We start from the raw sequence: 13665 nt of genomic DNA, 5'->3' as shown, positions 1-13665 counted from the left end.
AATCTGGGCCTTCCTTTTATCCTAGCACTTGAGAAAGCAGAGGCAGGTAGGTTACTGTGACATTGAGGCTAGCCTGCTCTACATACTAAGTTCCAGGTAAGGACTAACTTGTTTTTAGATTTTAGTAAGAAATAGTAAGCATAGAAAATGCAGGTCTAGCCCTGAAGGAAACAGACCGGATAAACAGTTCTCTGCACCCAAATCCCGTGGGAGGGAGAGCTAAACCTTCAGAGAGGCAGACAAGCCTGGGAAACCAGAAGAGACTGCTCTCTGCACACACATCTCGGACGCCAGAGGAAAAAGCCAAAGACCATCTGGAACCCTGGTACACTGAATCTCCCGGAAGGGGCGGCACAGGTCTTCCTGGTTGCTGCCGCTGCAGAGAGCCCGTGGGCAGCAACCCACGAGCGAACTTGAGCCTCGGGACCACAGGTAAGACCAACTTTTCTGCGGCAAGAAAGCTGCCAGGTGAACTCAAGACACAGGGCCACAGGAACAGCTGAAGACCTGTAGAGAGGAAAAACTACACGCCCGAAAGCAGAACACTCTGTTCCCATAACTGGCTGAAAGAAAACAGGAAAACAGGTCTACAGCACTCCTGACACACAGGCTTATAGGACAGTCTAGCCACTGTCAGAAATAGCAGAACAAAGTAACACTAGAGATAATCTAATAGCGAGAGGCAAGCGCAGGAACCCAAGCAACAGAAACCAAGACTACTTGGCATCATCGGAGCCCAATTCTCCCACCAAAACAAACATGGAATATCCAAACACACCAGAAAAGCAAGATCTAGTTTCAAAATCATATTTGATCATGATGCTGGAGGACTTCAAGAAAGATGTGAAGAACTCCCTTAGGGAAACACAGGAAAACATTAATAAACAAGTAGAAGCCTACAGAGAGGAATCGCAAAAATCCCTGAAAGAATTCCAGAAAACACAATCAAACAGTTGAAGGAATTAAAAATGGAAATAGAAGCAATCAAGAAAGAACACATGGAAACAACCCTGGATATAGAAAACCAAAAGAAGAGACAAGGAGCTGTAGATACAAGCTTCACCAACAGAATACAAGAGATGGAAGAGAGAATCTCAGGAGCAGAAGATTCCATAGAAATCATTGACTCAACTGTCAAAGATAATGTAAAGCGGAAAAAGCTACTGGTCCAAAACATACAGGAAATCCAGGACTCAATGAGAAGATCAAACCTAAGGATAATAGGTATAGAAGAGAGTGAAGACTCCCAGCTCAAAGGACCAGTAAATATCTTCAACAAAATCATAGAAGAAAACTTCCCTAATCTAAAAAAAGAGATACCCATAGGCATACAAGAAGCCTACAGAACTCCAAATAGATTGGACCAGAAAAGAAACACCTCCCGTCACATAATAGTCAAAACACCAAATGCACAAAATAAAGAATATTAAAAGCAGTAAGGGAAAAATGTCAAGTAACATATAAAGGCAGACCTATCAGAATCACACCAGACTTCTCGCCAGAAACTATGAAGGCCAGAAGATCCTGGACTGATGTCATACAGACCCTAAGAGAACACAAATGCCAGCCCAGGTTACTGTATCCTGCAAAACTCTCAATTAACATAGATGGAGAAACCAAGATATTCCATGACAAAACCAAATTTACACAATATCTTTCTACAAACCCAGCACTACAAAGGATAATAAATGGTAAAGCCCAACATAAGGAGGCAAGCTATAACCTAGAAGAAGCAAGAAACTAATCGTCTAGGCAACAAAACAAAGAGAATGAAAGCACACAAACATAACCTCACATCCAAATATGAATATAACGGGAAGCAGTAATCACCATTCCTTAATATCTCTCAACATCAATGGTCTCAACTCCCCAATAAAAAGACATAGATTAACAAACTGGATACGCAACGAGGACCCTGCATTCTGCTGCCTACAGGAAACACACCTCAGAGACAAAGACAGACACTACCTCAGAGTGAAAGGCTGGAAAACAATTTTCCAAGCAAATGGTCAGAAGAAGCAAGCTGGAGTAGCCATTCTAATATCAAATAAAATCAATTTTCAATTAAAAGTCATCAAAAAAGATAAGGAAGGACACTTCATATTCATCAAAGGAAAAATCCACCAAGATGAACTCTCAATCCTAAATATCTATGCCCCAAATACAAGGGCACCTACATACGTAAAAGAAACCTTACTAAAGCTCAAAACACACATTGCACCTCACACAATAATAGTGGGAGATTTCAACACCCCACTCTCATCAATGGACAGATCATGGAAACAGAAATTGAACAGAGATGTAGACAGACTAAGAGAAGTCATGAGCCAAATGGACTTAACGGATATTTATAGAACATTCTATCCTAAAGCAAAAGGATATACCTTCTTCTCAGCTCCTCATGGTACTTTCTCCAAAATTGACCATATAATTGGTCAAAAAACGGGCCTCAACAGGTACAGAAAGATAGAAATAATCCCATGCGTGCTATCGGACCACCACGGCCTAAAACTGGTCTTCAATAACAATCAAGGAAGAATGCCCACATATACTTGGAAATTGAACAATGCTCTTCTCAATGATAACCTGGTCAAGGAAGAAATAAAGAAAGAAATTAAAAACTTTTTAGAATTTAATGAAAATGAAGGTACAACATACCCAAACTTATGGGACACAATGAAAGCTGTGCTAAGAGGAAAACTCATAGCGCTGAATGCCTGCAGAAAGAAACAGGAAAGAGCATAGGTCAACAGCTTGACAGCACACCTAAAAGCTCTAGAACAAAAAGAAGCACATACACCCAGGAGGAGTAGAAGGCAGGAAATAATCAAACTCAGAGCTGAAATCAACCAAGTAGAAACAAAAAGGACCATAGAAAGAATCAACAGAACCAAAAGTTGGTTCTTTGAGAAAATCAACTAGATAGATAAACCCTTAGCCAGACTAACGAGAGGACACAGAGATTTCGTCCAAATTAACAAAATCAGAAATGAAAAGGGAGACATAACAACAGATTCAGAGGAAATTCAAAAAATCATCAGATCTTACTATAAAAACCTATATTCAACAAAACTTGAAAATCTTCAGGAAATGGATAATTTCCTAGACAGATACCAGGTACCGAAGTTAAATCAGGAACAGATAAACCAGTTAAACAACCCCATAACTCCTAAGGAAATAGAAGCAGTCATTAAAGGTCTCCCAACCAAAAAGAGCCCAGGTCCAGACGGGTTTAGTGCAGAATTCTACCAAACCTTCATAGAAGACCTCATACCAATATTATCCAAACTATTCCACAAAATTGAAACAGATGGATCACTACCGAATACCTTCTACGAAGCCACAATTACTCTTATACCTAAACCACACAAAGACACAACAAAGAAAGAGAACTTCAGACCAATTTCCCTTATGAATATCGATGCAAAAATACTCAACAAAATTCTGGCAAACCGAATCCAAGAGCACATCAAAACAATCATCCACCATGACCAAGTAGGCTTCATCCCAGGCATGCAGGGATGGTTTAATATACGGAAAACCATCAACGTGATCCATTATATAAACAAACTGAAAGAACAAAACCACATGATCATTTCATTAGACGCTGAGAAAGCATTTGACAAAATTCAACACCCCTTCATGATAAAAGTCCTGGAGAGAATAGGAATTCAAGGCCCATACCTGAACATAGTAAAAGCCATATACAGCAAACCAGTTGCTAACATTAAACTAAATGGAGAGAAACTCGAAGCAATCCCACTAAAATCAGGGACTAGACAAGGCTGCCCACTCTCTCCCTACTTATTCAATATAGTTCTTGAAGTTCTAGCCAGAGCAATCAGACAACAAAAGGAGGTCAAGGGGATACAGATCGGAAAAGAAGAAGTCAAAATATCACTGTTTGCAGATGATATGATAGTGTATTTAAGTGATCCCAAAAGTTCCACCAGAGAACTACTAAAGCTGATAAACAACTTCAGCAAAGTGGCTGGGTATAAAATTAACTCAAATAAATCAGTAGCCTTCCTCTACACAAAAAAGAAACAAGCCGAGAAAGAAATTAGGGAAACGACACCCTTCATAATAGACCCAAATAATATAAAGTACCTCGGTGTGACTTTAACCAAGCAAGTAAAAGATCTGTACAATAAGAACTACAAGACACTGAAGAAGGAAATTAAAGAAGATCTCAGAAGATGGAAAGATCTCCCATGCTCATGGATTGGCAGGATTAATATAGTAAAAATGGCCATTTTACCAAAAGCAATCTACAGATTCAATGCAATCCCCATCAAAATACCAATCCAATTCTTCAAAGAGTTAGACAGAACAATTTGCAAATTCATCTGGAATTACAAAAAACCCAGGATAGCTAAAGCTATCCTCAACAATAAAAGGACTTCAGGGGGAATCACTATCCCTGAACTCAAGCAGTATTACAGAGCAATAGTGATAAAAACTGCATGGTATTGGTACAGAGACAGACAGATAGACCAATGGAATAGAATTGAAGACCCAGAAATGAACCCACACACCTATGGTCACTTGATTTTTGACAAAGGAGCCAAAACCATCCAATGGAAAAAAGATAGCATTTTCAGCAAATGGTGCTGGTTCAACTGGAGGGCAACATGTAGAAGAATGCAGATCGATCCATGCTTATCACCCTGTACAAAGCTTAAGTCCAAGTGGATCAAGGACCTCCACATCAAACCAGACACACTCAAACTAATAGAAGAAAAACTAGGGAAGCATCTGGAACACATGGGCACTGGAAAAAATTTCCTAAACAAAACACCAATGGCTTACGCTCTAAGATCAAGAATCGACAAATGGGATCTCATAAAACTGCAAAGCTTCTGTAAGGCAAAGGACACTGTGGTTAGTACAAAACGGCAACCAACAGATTGGGAAAAGATCTTTACCAATCCTACAACAGATAGAGGCCTTATATCCAAAATATACAAAGAACTCAAGAAGTTAGACTGCAGGGAAACAAATAACCCTATTAAAAAATGGGGTTCAGAGCTAAACAAAGAATTCACAGCTGAGGAATGCCGAATGGCTGAGAAACACCTAAAGAAATGTTCAACATCTTTAGTCATAAGGGAAATGCAAATCAATACAACCCTGAGATTTCACCTCACACCAGTGAGAATGGCTAAGATCAAAAACTCAGGGGACAACAGATGCTGGCGAGGATGTGGAGGAAGAGGAACACTCCTCCATTGTTGGTGGGATTGCAAACTGGTACAACCATTCTGGAAATCAGTCTGGAGAATCCTCAGAAAATTGGACATTGAACTGCCTGAGGATCCAGCTATACCTCTCTTGGGCATATACCCAAAAGATGCCCCAACATATAAAAAAGACATGTGCTCCACTATGTTCATTGCAGCCTTATTTATAATAGCCAGAAGCTGGAAAGAACCCAGATGCCCTTCAACAGAGGAATGGATACAGAAAATGTGGTACATCTACACAATGGAATATTACTCAGCTATCAAAAACAACGACTTTATGAAATTCGTAGGCAAATGGTTGGAACTGGAAAACATCATCCTGAGTGAGCTAACCCAATCACAGAAAGGCATACATGGTATGCACTCATTGATAAGTGGCTATTAGCCCAAATGCTTGAATTACCCTAGATGCCTAGAGCAAATGAAACTCAAGACGGATGATCAAAATGTGAATGCTTCACTCCTTCTTTAAAAGGGGAACAAGAATACCCTTGGCAGGGAAGAGATAGGCAAAGATTAAAACAGAGACTGAAGGAACACCCATTCAGAGTCTGCCCCACATGTGGCCCATACATATATAGCCACCCAGTTAGACAAGATGGATGAAGCAAAGAAGTGCAGACCGACAGGAGCGGATGTAGATCGCTCCTAAGAGACACAGCCAGAATACAGCAAATACAGAGGCGAATGCCAGCAGCAAACCACTGAACTGAGAATAGGACCCCCGTTGAAGGAATCAGAGAAAGAACTGGAAGAGCTTGAAGGGGCTCGAGACTCCATATGTACAACAAAGCCAAGCAACCAGAGCTTCCAGGGACTAAGCCCCTACCCAAAGACTATACATGGACTGACCCTGGACTCTGACCTCATAGGTAGCAATGCATATCCTAGTAAGAGCACCAGTGGAAGGGGAAGCCCTGGGTCCTGCTAAGACTGAACCCCCAGTGAACTAGACTGGTGGGGGGAGGGCGGCAATGGGGGGAGGGTTGGGAGGGGAACACCCATAAGAAAGGGGAGGGGGGAGGGGGATGTTTGCCCGGATACCGGGAAAGGGAATAACACTTGAAATGTATATAAGAAATACTCAAGTTAATAAAAAAAAAAAAAGAAAGAAAAGAAAATGCAGGTCTACACTATAATAACACTAGGTTATTATGAATAAGATTGGGGGTGGGAAATCAATTATTCCTACATAGCATAGAATGCCCTATGTAACCAAAAATATGTGAACGTTTTTATTCTATGCCAACCAAATTCAGCATCTTTGTGTATCCTACAATTGATTTTAGTTCTCATACTTACCTACTTGGACTTAGCATCAGATGGCACAAGTAAAAAGATTCAACCTTACAAGGCTACCCCACATCAGATATCAAGTATACCAGTATCAAGTTCTAATTTTATGTGTGTGTGTGTGTGTGTGTGTGTGTGTGTGTGTGTGTGTGTGTGTGCCTATTTGCCTATATGTGCACCACATACAGTTACAGGCAAGGTTGGGAGCTACCTAAAGTGGATGGTGGGAACTAAACTCAGCCCTCTGTAAGAAAAGCGAGTGTTCTTAACCACTGAGCCATCTCAAGTCCCTGGCTTCTAGTACCTTCAACCAGACAGCTATAAATCAGTCTTCAGACCTACTACTTGGTCTCAAAAGTTTGCTAGAATGGCTCACAGAACTCTGGCAAATACTTAGTTTACCAGTTACAAAGGAGACAAACACTGATAGATGAATGGCCACATTTGGAGACTGTCTAGCATAGATGCTGAAAGTAAGCTATTTTCTAAGCTACTCCTGGTTTTTCAGGCTGTGCCTCCCCGTGGGAGACTCCATTTGATAAGCAGCATTTGAGTAGGAACAAAGACAGAAGGGTGACTGTAATTTGTTGTATGCATGCAAACAACACAATCCATCTGGCACCACCCACAAGGCATCACTGATAAAGTAAAAAAGAATATTGCCAGATAATTTCATCAAATTACTATTACACACAAGTATGTGTATTAAAATTGTATCAAGATGCTCCAACATACAACAAAGACACTTGCTCCACTATGTTCATAGCAACCTTATTTATAGTAGCCAGAAGCTAGAAAGAACCCAGATGCCCTTCAACAGAGGAATGGATACAGAAAATGTGGTACATCTACACAATGGAACAATGACTTTATGAAATTCATAGACAAATGGATGGAACTGGAAAATATCATCCTGAGTGAAATAACCCAGTCACAGAAAAACACACATGGTATCATTGATAAGTGGGTATTAGCCCAAATGCTCGAATTACTCAAGATGCACAGACCACATGAAACTCAAGCGGGATGACCAAAATGCAGATGCTTCACTCCTTTAAAAGGGGAACAAGAATACCCTTGGGAGGGGATAGGGAGGCAAAGTTTAGAACAGAGACTGAAGGAACACCCATTCAGAGCCTGCCCCACATGTGGCCCATACACATACAATCACCAAGCTAGATAAGATGGATGAAGCAAAGAAGTGCAGGCTGACAGGAACCAGATGTATATCTCTTCTGAGAGACACAACCAGAATATGGCAAATACAGAGGCAAATGCCAGCAGCAAACCATTGAACTTAGAACAGGACCGCCGTTGAAGGAATCAGAGAAAGGACTGAAAGAGCTGAAGAGGGTTGAGACCCCATATGAACAAAAATGCCAAGCAACCAGAGCTTCCAGGGACTAAGCCACTACCCAAAGACTATACATGGACTCACCCTGGGCTCCAAATTCATAGGTAGCAATGAATAGTCTAGTAGGGGCACCAGTGAAAAGGGCAGCCCTTGGTCCTGCCAAGGCTTGAACCCCAGTGAACAGGATTGTTGGTGGGAGGGTGGTAATGGGGGGAGAATGGGGAGGGGAACACCCATATAGAAGGGGAGGGTGAGGGGTTAGGGGATGTTGGCCCGGAAACCGGGAAAGGGAATAACATTTGAAATGTAAACAAGAAATACCCAATTTAATAAAGATGGAAACAACTTGTATCAAGAAATTCAGCAAGAACTTACTGAATTTGCTAAACTGAGAAAGAGGTATGGCAACCTAATTTGGACCCAATTAGAGGAGGGCACCTTTAATAGCCCTGAGAGTGACAGCCCTATCAGCCTGTTATCAGCATACCTGGAAACTAAAGTACTTGTGAATTAATGTTATCCAATTCTGACATGTAGGAAGATAACCAAATTCATTTGTCTCTGACATGCAATCATGAGAAAGTATGTACTCCAATGGTCTCAAATGAACAGCAAAAAGCCATCCCATCACTTGAAAAATCCCCAAGGTCTTAAGAGCTTTGATCATAAGAATATAAAGACCAAATATATACAGAGGTGGGGGAGAGGCTTAAGAGTCAACCTTGTGTATCCAGTTCACCTCCAACTTCTCTGAGATTGAAGCTAGTCTGGATATGCCCATATTCCTTCTAGATTGTGTTTTCCCACCTACTCCAGGAAGACTCAATTGGTCTCTAAATGTTTAGCTTTTGACTTGATAAGCAACTGAATTATTAAGATGGCAGGATGAGTCAGCAGCATACCTAATGTGTTTTGAGAAGGCTTTCTCCAAGGGCAGTTTCTGTTAAATTCGGTGCCATTCCATACCTACCAAATTGGATTGGTTAGAACAGAGTTTAAGAACCTGTTCCAAATGAGCTTTAATTCTGTTTTTGGTACCAACTGATTTGATCTGATTTTTGATACCAACTAATTTTCAGTGTTCTAAATATACATACACACCAAATTAATAAATGAAAAGTATTAATACATTCTCCAGTAAGTCACTGGTTAAAAATCACTGACTTGGGAAATTCCCTTCCAGTGATTTAACATATGCTAAACCCTTCAAAATTAGAGTGTCAGAAATTAATAGCTGGCCTTCAGAAGGCTTTGCATGTAAATTTTCTTTGAACATTTTTTTACTTTATCTGCATTCTAGACACCGCTGGGCTTGTAGACTATCTATTAAAGAGATGCTAAGAACAAACTCTCAAAACTGAATAGAAACCTGTATACTGCCCAGGGACCTCTCCTTTTCAGTCTCTGATACCTATAATACCAGTACAGGAGCAGGAGGATGACGAATTCAATGCCAGTCTTAGCTACATAATGAGATCCTTTCTCAAACCAAACAGAATCATAGCTCCAAACTGAGGTACTAGAAACAGCACACTAGAAGCTGGAGAGAGAGCTCAGCAGCAAAGAGCATTGACTGCTCTATAGAGGACACAGGTTCTATTTCCAGCATCCCCATGATGGCTCACAACTGGGCTCTTGGTCCTGTGAGGGTCTGATGCACCAGTATAGGAGAATGCTAGGGCGATGAGGTGGGAGTAGGTGGGCAAGTGGGGAGCTCCCTCATAGAGGTAGGGGCGAGGAGGTAAGGATTGGGGATTTCCAGGGGGGGGACTGGGAGGCAGGTAACATTTGAAATGTAGATAAAATAACCAGTAAAAAATTAAAAAAAAATAAAATTGAATCTTTCAACTGTGGACTCCAGTGAAATAAAAATAAATTAAATGCTTTCTTTTTGTTTGTTTTTTATTTGTTTTGTTTTGTTGTCTTTGGAGATAAGGTTTTTTTTTTTGGTAGCCTTGGCTATCCTAAAACTCTAGACCAGGCTGACATCAAAGTCAGAAAGATCTACCTTCCTCTGCCTCGGAGGTACTGGGGTTAAAGACATGGGCAACCACCGCCTGGCCTCAAATATCTTCTCACTTTAAGAGGTTGATAAGGGCCAGTAATTGCAGTCTTTGGCCATCATGTCACAAGGCCCACAATCTCCTGAAACTTCATTTCAGGGATCCAGTTCTCTCTTTGGCCTCAGTACTCACCTGTACTCACATATACATACCCATATACTGATATGTACAGACACATAATTGAAAATACAATAAGTCTTCAAGAAAATGTATTTCAGAGAAGAAGCTGACCCCGATAGGGTCCCAGCACTGCTATGAGGAGCCTGAGAGACCCACAGAGGCCTCCAGGGGAGACAAAACTACAGCAGCTGAGGCTACAGAGCAAGCAGTATCTCCAGAACAAATGAAAAAGGTGGGTCTGTTACCAAACAGCCTGAGCTGCTGAGAGAATCAGAGCTAGAGACACAGCAGAGGCCACAGATAGGAGACCATGGCTGAGGCAGAAAAAAGAAAGCATGTCATTGCCAAGGAGGGCCTAGCCCCCAACTCCCAACACCACCAGGCTCATCTTGCCTCATCACCTGCTAGGCCAGTGATGCCTCTGGGCCAGCAGGAGCTGCTGGTGGCAGTGGTGGGATAGGGGATGTGAGCCAAATGAGGGAGGGGGAAATGGACTCCAGCCTGGGCACAGCCCAAGAACTGCAAGCATGATACACGTTGATCATGCATGGGATACCAACAGGAAAGCCAGCACCGAGGGCAGGGTGGTATACAGTAGCCTGGAGCTCAGAAAGATTCTGCCCTCAGACATGTTGCCCAACCCTGGCTCTGAGCAACAATTAGATATCCATCAAAGAAAAGGAAGTTCATTTTCTGGATTAAGGCTTCTCGAAAGATTTATAGAGTCCAGGCTGCCACCAGAGACCATGTTGTCTACGGTCTTTGCTTCCTCCAGAATCCGTGATCCATGCTGCCAGAGGTTGCTATGTCATGGAAGTTACTTTCGCAGTGATATCAATGACTGCACGTTCGTAACTAAAAATGAGAGACATTGAAAGTTTCCGTGACAACCCCCAAATCCTCCCCCCAAAAAGAAAAATAAAACAGTTCAAACAATAAGCTATTGAAGACAGTCCTTTAAAAACTGTGATAAAGATGCTTAAGTGTAGTTCTTCACAGTTGATGGCTTCTGGTGGGGAGGTGGGGAAGGATTGGGTTTTCTTTAAGGTGCTGGCCACTGGGAGTCTGACCGTGTTCTAGCTGAGTATATGGGCAACACAAATTGGACTTGGTGGGTTTTTTTTTCCTACTTTCCTTTTACTGGGGAGGAGGGGAAGAGGATGGGAGGGTAGATCTGGAGGAATAAAAGGCAAGTGTGATAGGGTGCATGGTATGAAATTTCCAAATAATTAATACAAATATTATGTTGGAGGAAAAAGAAAATACTTCTCCTCACAGAATTCCCAATTAATTACACAATAATCAAAACATTTATTTTAGTGTACTAATACTGTAATCCATTTGTAAAATTTGGGCCTATTGTATGAAATTCTCATTGTGCCTCAGATCTTCAGTCCTGTAGAGTGCTTTTTTTAAATCAATAAATTGCACTAATAAATGGTGAAAAATAACTAAAGCTAATAATCTATAGCATCCTTATAAATTGAGTATTTGGTGTCCTATCAAAATACTAAGAAAAGCAAAAAACCTTCTCTATGAAAAGGAGACACATTATTTTTAAATCTGTATTACATTCGTGTGTGTGTGTGTGTGTGTGTGTGTATGTGTATGTGTATAGTTATGTGTTTGTGCTTTTGAGTGCACATGTGTGAAATATGTATGTATGCTTTAATGGCTATTGACTTTTCTGGAATGACCAACAATCCAGAATTGGAAGTCTCATCTGTAATCTAGATCTTGAGGCTGAAAGAACAAGTTTCTGACCTGGTTCTTGGCATGGAGCTCTTGAGACATAGTAGCTATGAAAAGCTTTGGCCCAGGCAAGGAGTGCATACCTTTAATCCTAGGTGATTAAGGCAAGAAGATTTCTGAGGTTAGCCTGGGAGAAAACAAGTCCCAGATCCAGGCATGGTGGTACACATCTTTAATCTGGGCCACACCTTCTGCTGGAGACCTACATAAGGACAATGGAAGAAAGAAGATTCTCTCCTCTTCATCTGCTTGCATTTACTTGCCTGCACATCTGTTGGAACCTACTTCTACAGAAGACAACTATAAACAACCAGTCTTGTGGGACTGAGCAACTACTAGATTCTTGGACTTTCAGCTGACCATGGTTGTGGAAGTTGGACTACAGACTGTAAGTCATCACAACAAATTCCTTTAGTATATAGAAACATCCCATAAGTTCTGTGACTCTAGGGAGTCCTGACTAATACATATGCCATGGCACATGTGTGGAGGACTCAAAGAAATAGAATCACCATATGTGTTTCAGGAATCAAACTCAGGCCATCAGACTTGGCAACCACTTTTATTTACTGATTCATCTTGGCAGTCAACATACACTATTTAAGGAGCCTTGGAGTCAGCATAGAACACACCAATGCACCAAATTCTCAATACAAAGAGATTTATCCCAGAGGGAACAATTGTGGCAGGAGCTGGATCAGGCAAAGACAGCAGCAGTTGTTTCTGCAGGAATGGTTTTTAAGCAGAAGAGGGAAGTTTGTGCTATGGTGTGTTGGTAAGTCCTGATTGGACATGTCAGTCAGATGGCTGAACTTTGATGGTCAGCCTCAGGAATGAGTTAGCCATGAGGGAATGGCCAAATAAGACCTGTGTATCTAGCTTTAGGAATATAATCTAACAGTTCAGCAAGAGAAAAGGAAAGAGAAGTTAAGACCTACCAGTGACATGTCTGCCATGCTCAGGACTGTTAGAGAGCCCTTTACTATTCTAAAGGACTTTTAAATATAACTCACATTTCAGATTACAGAGGCTTTCTCCAGAAACCTCCCAGAAGACAAAGAACAAATAATTTTATTAATCCGGAAAAAACCCACAGCAGTCAAGATTTTCCTCAGTCTGGAGAGGAAAGACTCATTGAGGCACTTCTGCCATGTACTATGCTACAAAACTCTAGGAACAAGGCCAGGCACAGGGACATCAGGAAGCAGAAACAGGTCAATCAGGGCCTCAAGTAGGCAGGGGCATTGGAGAGATAGCTCAGCAGTTAATATTATGAGGTATTCCCTAGAGAAGAATGTAAATGAGGGCTTTTCCACCCACACCCCAGTCCCCAAATAACAACTTGGAGGCTTATTTTCTAATGGATAAAAATGCCTAGGTTGTAAGCTAGACTGGTTCCCTGACTAACTCTCGACTTATTATCTTGTTTATTTTAACTTGAGTTCAGCTGCTTGGCTATTTTCTTCTCATCTTCATATGTGAGACCTCCTCAGAGTCTGGATGGTGAATCTTCCGCCTCTGACTACCTTCCAAAGTTCTAATCTCTCTACCAGAACTCCCACCTACTTCTTTCTGTCTCTTGCTAATGGGCCATCAGATTTTTATTGGCAGGCGATGAACAAGAGATTATCTCTACCCGCTAGGACATGGGTTTAAGCCAATAGAAAGTATTATCCAACTGGCCACTCTACTAGGTGTTTGGGATCTCATTGTAGCCCTGAGCCTTCTCAGTGTGAAATTTTAAGCACAAAAACCATGTCCTGGATTGGCATTCTTCGGTTAACAAGAACAGTTAGTCAGAAGTAGAAGTGCTGAATTCAGAAAGCAAGGTTAAAGA

Source organism: Rattus norvegicus, chromosome 14 (assembly GCF_036323735.1).
Source record: "Rattus norvegicus strain BN/NHsdMcwi chromosome 14, GRCr8, whole genome shotgun sequence".
NCBI classification, from domain to species: Eukaryota; Metazoa; Chordata; class Mammalia; order Rodentia; family Muridae; genus Rattus; species Rattus norvegicus.
The sequence above is the reverse complement of the archived record's forward strand: the minus strand, read 5'-3'. Positions refer to the sequence as shown.